This window comes from Trichechus manatus, unplaced genomic scaffold (assembly GCF_000243295.1).
Source record: "Trichechus manatus latirostris isolate Lorelei unplaced genomic scaffold, TriManLat1.0 scaffold00016, whole genome shotgun sequence".
Lineage (NCBI taxonomy): Eukaryota > Metazoa > Chordata > Mammalia > Sirenia > Trichechidae > Trichechus > Trichechus manatus.
The window spans coordinates 19,962,933-19,970,524 of record NW_004443952.1 but is presented as its reverse complement, the minus strand read 5'-3'; the positions used below and the strand labels follow the sequence as shown (position 1 = coordinate 19,970,524).

The following is a 7,592-nucleotide window of genomic DNA, read 5'->3' as shown; positions in this document are numbered from 1 at the left end:
CCCTCTAAAGCTGGGTTGACCAGAATGTGGTTCTTTTCCAAAGGGACAGGAAATTAATAAACAAGAGGTTAGGCTATCTTTACGCGGAGTTCCCTGCTTGGGGTGTCTTTTTTTCCCAGCCTCTGCAGGAGAGAAAATGGAGGAAAAGAGTAGATGAGTCAACAGGGAGGAGGTTGAAATGGAAGCTCCTGAATGGATACTAACCATCTGCCCACTTTACTCATAGAACAACCTCACCCAGGAAGAGTTTCCACTCCACTCGCAAAGACTCTCGCCCCACGTCTCCGCTGGACTCAGGTTACTATGCCATCGTCATCGGAGGCTCAGGTTCTCTTACTGGACTCTCTTCACGTTGGCAGTTCTTCCACTTAACCAAGTAGCCAGTATCCCCACTTAAGAAGACCTAGAACTGCTTTGGCATTATAGGCAAAGGGGACAATGGAGCCATTGTTCTTTTTGCCCCCTTGAATACGGCAAATGTCCCCTGTATCTAAGTCTGTCACCAAACGAGGCTGAGTACGGGATCTTCGGAAACTCATCTTCCTTCCACTCCTCCTTTGTTCTTTGGAAGAAGGTTTTTGGGCGTCCCTTCCCGCCCTCGGTCTCCATCAAACCTGTATTGAGACCAGAAAGGACGTTGCCTTTTTCTGCTCTTCACAGAGTGGAAGTTGGGAGGGAAAAGAGCAGCACAAATCAGGCAACTCAGTTCAAGAGCGACCTGCAGCCTGGGGTTCCTCGTGGACCTCTGGGGAAGCGCATCGTGGTTCGCCGCAGGGCAGAGGCAAGACAGAGGCCCACAGGAACCCCCACCCGAGCACTGAAAAAGCACGAGGAGAGCAGAGGCCGGCGTCACCCGCGACTCGCAGCTGAAGCGGTCTCTTAGGATGGGTCCGGTTCCCGCCGGCGGTTTCCCGCACGACGGGCGCTCAGCGCAGGGCGCACCTTTGAAACGGGGTTTCCCTGCCGTCTTCGGGGAACCCCGCGGAGCCCCGGCTGCTCCGGCGGGCGCGACCGTGCTCTCGACTTCCCAGGGTTCGCTCCCCTCCCTCTGCCTGGCTCCTGAGCGGGCGCTCAGTGTCCCTCTCTGAGCATGCGCAGCCCGGCGCCCTCCCCGCCTCTTCTGTGCCCCCTCCGCCCCCTCCCCACCAGCCTTTTGCTCCTTTCCTTTCATTAAATAAACAGGAGATCCTGAAACCTGGACGTTGTGTCGGCTGCCGCGCGAGGAGAAGGCGGAGGCAGAGGCAGAGCGCGGCATGGCCGCGGAGGGGGATCTGTGATCCCGCGCATCGCCCCCTCCCACGCGCGCGCACACACTCTCACACACACTCACACACGCGTACAAACACACACACACTCGTACACGCCCGCGCCGCACGCTCGCCGGCTCGCTCTCCCACGCAGGCGGAATGCAGCGGCGCCCAGGGAGCGTGTCTCGGGCCGTTGCCTGAATGCACTTCGCTGCAGGGAGCCAGCCCGCCCAGTACGGCGCACCACCGAGGACGCTCCGCCGCAGGAGGTGAGTGCGGTGCCCGAGCCAGCGGGCCGCTCCCGGGACGCCGCTGCGCTGGTCGGCGGGGGCAGCTTCCCGGCCGCGCGCGGCGGCGCAGGTAGCCCCAGCCCGGCCCGTGGGTTTCAAGGTGCAGATGAAGACAGCGCCGGGTGTGTGCAGCGGAAGGAGATCCCAGGGAGGGTCGCCGGTGTCAGACTGACCCGCGGAAAGCTATCCCCTCCCTGCTTGTAAACTTTCCTCCCCTGTCATTTGGGAAACGTGGAGACAAAGGGGGCGTGGAGGTTCCCTTCGTCCCGTTCCACCCTCCTGGCTGCATCCCGGGCTGCGACAGGAGCCGGCGCGCGTGGGTGGGCGTGCGGGCGGGGGCGCCCTGCAGGTAGCTGATGCTAAGTCCTCCCACTCGGGCGGGTGTTGGGATTTCTCACCCCCAGCTGTAAGCGTTGCCTTTGATTTCTTCTCGGGCTTGAGCACCTGCCATTCCCACCCACCACACCCTAGGCGCATTGTAAGGGGGTGTCACCTGGAGAATTGGAGAGACAGCCTTCGTCTTCCTCGTTCAGCACCAATGCCAGAGGAGCCAGGGTGAGGCTCGGGTCAGTGGCGGGGCGGGAATGAATGATGAGTTACTGAAAGGATTGCCATAATCACCTCCTAGAAACGCTGGGCGCTGGGATCTCTCCTCCCCCGGGAAAGGTGCTGTCTGCACGCACGCCACCACGGCAGCGCTGAGAGCTGCGCTGGGGCTGCCGTGGTGGCGGCTGCTGGAGGGGGAAGCGAGGGCTTTATTTTTGCCCTAGGGCTTTATGACACACACGTGTGGAATATGTGAAAGATGCTGGGTTATTATTTTTCTTTGTGGGAAGATCATTTTCCCTTTCAACCTCTTTAGTGGGAGAGCTTCTTGGGAGAGCTGGTATGTAGCTGGTGGACAGGCATCGTTCTGAATGTCTTTTAGACCAGGGAAAAGACCCAGAGAAAAGGATTCCCTAAAATGCCGTCCCCACTGGGGCGGGATCTGAGTGCAGAGAGCCTTTTGGCACTTACAAAAATCCTAACATATAATGACCCATTGGAACAGTGGAGACTGGGTCAGTATGTGAAGAGTCCAGGACTGGGACAAAGGGGAATGGAAGAGGGACAGACGATGGTCATTTAGGAGAGGTGTGACTAGAGGCCAGTTATGTAGGGAGCAGTCGACTGTGAGACAAGGTGCTCTACAGCCTTCACTGAATTCTCACATATACCCCTTTGCCTGTGGTTGGCAGCTACTGCTGTTCAGCCACTCTTGTTGGTGGCTGGAACTCTGGTTTGGAGATGTCTGGAATGTCACATCTGGAACATAAAAGGCTTGATTATTCCTGAACTAACATTTAGCACAATCACAAATTAGTTCTTTTTTAGTTCTCTAAGTCTAGAAAGTGCCATATGTGAAAGTTTCTCTGTCTTGACTTTTTGTTTGTACCTGGAAGTGGGATAGGCAGACATGTACATTTATGATTCTTCTATACCACAGATACCTTGGGTTCGTAATTGAAGTGTCTGGGGAACCTGGAAGTCAAGGAGATGCTGACAGAAGAAAATACTCCCAGCACTTGTGACTCAGGGTTACTAGAGGGGATTCTCCTCACTTTGAGGTGACAGGTGGAGCCATCTCTCTGCTGCTCCTCAGGATGGGGACCTCTTTTATTTTTTAAAACATTTTGTGACTTCTTTGAAGTGGGAGAAAGTGTGATATGCATGAGGTCAATTGAGAAAGTTCCCCTGTGAAAGAGATATTAACTCATAAATCAACACAGTCAAAAGTGAAGAGGTGTTTGAGCAAGGAAAAAAAAAAGGCAAGTAATTGGGAAAGCAATGCATATTATTAAAACAGCTTGTCTTATTTGATTTTTGAAGGCATTCAGGAAGATAAACTCTGAACTTTTTTTTCCCAAATAACTAGTGAAGTAAAGATCTTTCTAGAAATATTTTTAAGTTGAAATTGGCACAGAGGGGGTTTAAATATAATTGTCAGCATATGTCCTTTTTATTTCATGGTGAACATTCTCATCACTTTCCTTGCAAAACTTGGCAAGAAAAGATCCAGATTTTTTTAAAATGCTTTTTAGTACTAGAGCTCTTTATTTTCTCTCCTGCAGTGTATTTCTGCTTTCTTCATCGGCAAGTTCACTTCATTTTGAGTATATTCAGATTCTGTTTACAAGTATTTATTGACCACCTATCCTGTATATAGCAATGGAGGTCATATAAAAATGTATAATAGAGTTCTGGTCTCAAAGTGTTTGCAGTCTAGTTGCAAATACAAGATTAACACATGAAATCATCAGAGAGTACTGTATGATTTGTGAGCTCTTAACATATACGGTATGCACTCCAACCCCTCCTCCTCCTGGATTGCTTTGAAATTCAGAAAACATGAATCATCAACACATATTATGTGCAGGAGGCTGGAGAAAAAGCAGGAGGAGTAAAAAATGGTTCTAGCCTTCAAGGAGGGGAAACAGGTATTTCACTACAATGTATTCTTATTAACTGTGATAAAACGCATTGCCGTCAATTCCGACTCATAGTGACCCTATAGGACAGAGTACAACTGCCCCATGGGGTTTCCAAGGAGTGCTTGGTAGATTCGAACTGCCAGACTTTTGGTTAGCAGCTGAACTCTTAACCACAGTGTCACCATGGTTTCTGTTAACTGTTATAGTGTCATCTAAATGCCAATAGTACAGACACAGAAGTGATATTTTTTTCTCTCCCGGGGGACTTGAGCAGCCGATCTTCGAGATAATTTTTGAAAGATGAGTTGTGTTTTGCCAGGTAGGAAAGGGAAGAAAGGACATTCCAGGCAGAGGATGTGTGTGAGAGTGCATGGTGAGTTAGCTACCTGTCAGCCATCCATGGCTAGATCACAGAGTACAGGTATGTGGGTATGAGATGAGCAGCACCTGGGCTACACTAATTAACAATTACAAAGTTGTATGATAAGTGTTTTGGTAGAGATAATGTACAGAGTGCTATGGAAGCACAAAGTAAGGGCATCTTACTCAAAGGAGTATAAGAAGATCAAGAAGGTTTCTTAGAGAAGTTGAGATCAGGTGAGTCTTGAATGACAAGAAGAGAAGGGCTTCCCAGGCAGAGGAAACTATGTGAGAAGTAAAAGTAGCTCTTTTTGACTGCAGCAAGAGGTGTGGATTCTTAGCTCCTTGGAGTGGTAAACCATCAGCCCAGAGAGGTAAGTAGAGGTCAAGTATGAAAGGAAAATCCTAAGCAAAAGAGCCTCATTTTTATCTTAAAGTCTAGCAGAGAGGTTAAGGTTGGGTAAGCTTGAGCGGTGATCAGATTTGCATGAGAGAAAGATGACTTTGACCACAGTGTGGAGGATGAATTGGAGGTGGTGAGACTGGAGGCAGAGAGCTAATTGTGGAATTTAGGTGTGAAATGATGAGGGTGATGGCAGTGGGAATGAAGAGAAAGAAATATATTTGAGAGACAAGTAAGAAAAGTAAATCCTACTAATCTATGAAGAGTCTCCTCTGTGTGCTCCCATACCACCCCAGCCTTTACCATGAATACTTGTGTTGCTGCCTTCCCTGTATTATGAGGACAAGGCACTCAGTTGCATCTCCAGCATCCAGCACAGGCCTGGTACACAGTAGGAACTCAATAAATGTTTGTTGACTAAATGATTAAATAAATAAATGGGAAATCTAGTCATGTAGTTATGATTCCTGCATTAGAATACCAGTTGCCGTTGGGTCGACTCCAACTCATAGTGACCCAATGTGTGTCAGAGTAGAGCTTTGCTTCACAGTGTTTTCAGTGGCTGAGTTTTCAGAAGTAGATTGCCAGGCTTTTGTTCTGAGGCACCTCTGGGTGGACTTGGAAACTCCAACTTTTCAGTTAGCAGCTAAGTATATTAACTGTTTGCACCACTCAGAGATTCCTTGCATTAGAATAGTAGAAGCTAAATCGTGACTTCCCCTTCTCTAAGATGATCGATCTTTGGGAGACCAGTGACAAAATGATGCAGTGAGACCATAGATAAAAACAGGAACAGAATGTCTTACCCACTTCTATGAAAAAGAACTGTCCTCTGAAGTGCCAATAAGAAAACAGCAATGTGACATCTCATTTTTTATATTTAAACAATTATATAATTTTGGAAGCATTAGCTCATCTTGGAAGCATCACTGTTTTACAGGGCTTCGAACTGGTTTGAACTGGTTCAGTCATGGCTGACATAGCAAAATCAGAACAGACCAAAATTTTTTAAATTTGGGTGAAGCAGAACGATAACCAGAATGGGAAAAATTATGGGTCGAAGCCCTGGTTTGGGAGACTCGGAAGAGGCGAGATGTAGTGAGCCTTTTCAGGAGCCTGATGAGGGAGACTGGATTATTGGCAGGACTGTAGAGAGTGACACATATTCAAAGTGGGCACTGCTGTTTCCAACTCTGCAGGTCAAGAGATTTGGTTGCTATGTGCATGCTGCCCTTGTTTTCTAAGGGGGAGATTAAGTTTCTAGCAGGGCATTAACCCATAATTTTTCCCGTTCTGGTTATCATTTTGGTATACCCACATTTTACAAATTGGTTTACATTCCAGTTTTGCTTCATCGGCCATGGCTGAACCAGGAAGAAATGGTTTGAAGCCCTGGTATTTAACACAGTTCCTGATACACAATAGGCTAGTAGCAAATGTGAGCCTCCTTTTCTTTCCCCCTTAATTTTCAGAACTCCCTGATTTCATGCATTTTGCTCAAACTTTTAAAATGATCTGGTTCATGTAAAGAGCTGCTAGCATCCTTTTATACCAGGGTGCCTCAGTTGGTGAACCCTGCACTCCCATCCAGGAGAGCTGGGATGAGGGCTGGACCACCCAGGCTCAGTTATCAACAGAACAGCCCCAGGAGTCAGGTCACTTACTGAACCAAGGCCAAACATACTGAGTTCCATTCTTAAAATCCCAACAAGTCAGAATGGATTGAAATAAAAAGTCAGAATTTGTTTTCAGATTTACTATGAGGGGGAGGAGGAAGGAGGATCAAAGATAGCACTTAGTGGTTATCAGGGATAGGGTGAAGGCGGAAGGAAGAGTCACTGCTTAGGGACACTAAACTTCGGTTAAGGGTGTTGGAAAAATTTAGTAACGGATAGTGGTGATGATTGTGTAACATGATGAATATGATTAATTTCACAGAATTGTACCTGTTACAAATGTTGAAATGGCAAATGTTTTGTTGTGTATCTACTTACCACACACACACAAGGATAACACTTAGGGTCTGATCCTTGGTAGCTGGCAGAATGGTGGCCCAGTTATTCCTAAACGAGGATTGGGAAGGCAAGTTAGCTCAGGTGAGCAAATGGTTCGATAATGTTTTGAGGTAACACTGAAACATCCTGGAAAGCACATAGTACAGACCGCAGCCTGCAGGAATTTCTCGGTAAATGCTGACTGTTATTTTTATTAAGGGAGAGGTTAGAGAGAGCAGGAGACCAGAGAGCCAAAGACTAAATCTCAGCATGCAGCCACATTTAGGGATTCAGAAACAAGCACCAGTGAAGAGCATAGGACAGAAATACTCAGAGATGATGGGAAGGACCCAGCGTGAAAGCAAAAGCCTAAGAGAATTTTGAGAAGGGGGTTGTCAGACTTCACAGCAGCATCCCTAACAGCGGGTCAGGCCTTGTGTGAGTGCCCGCATGTGGCATCTCCTTTAATCCCCACAATGCCCGTGACTCATTTCTCCATGTTATAGTGGAGGCGGCTGAGTGGAGAGGTTCCAATAGCTTGTTCAGGATTACCAAGCTAGTCAGTAAGTAGCAGAGTCAAAGCCTGTATTCTTAACCCTACAAACACTGACCACTCATCAACTGGGTAAATGTCCACAGTGGTTTAAAGTACAGGTTGAAAAGACTGAAGACAGGGAACTGAAAAGAGACAATGAATAGTAGTTCGTTGGTGACCATTAAGAATGCAATTGTAGTGAAATAAGTCAATCACAAAAGGACAAATATTGTATGAGACCTCTATTGTAAAAACCCATGAAAAAGTTCACACGCAAAAAGTAACAATCTTT

The 7,592-nt window shown here is 47.6% G+C and overlaps 1 protein-coding gene across 1 annotated transcript in view; it reads left to right on the top strand.

The window, feature by feature from the left end:
* Positions 1-1,209: 1,209 nt before the first annotated feature.
* Positions 1,210-7,592, top strand: part of PLPPR1 (phospholipid phosphatase related 1) — a 263,307-nt gene continuing 256,924 nt past the window's right edge. Inside the window, exon 1 of the mRNA XM_004372219.1 lies at positions 1,210-1,516. The gene's annotated coding sequence lies outside the window, so the exon portion shown is untranslated. The remainder of the gene's footprint in view (positions 1,517-7,592) is intronic.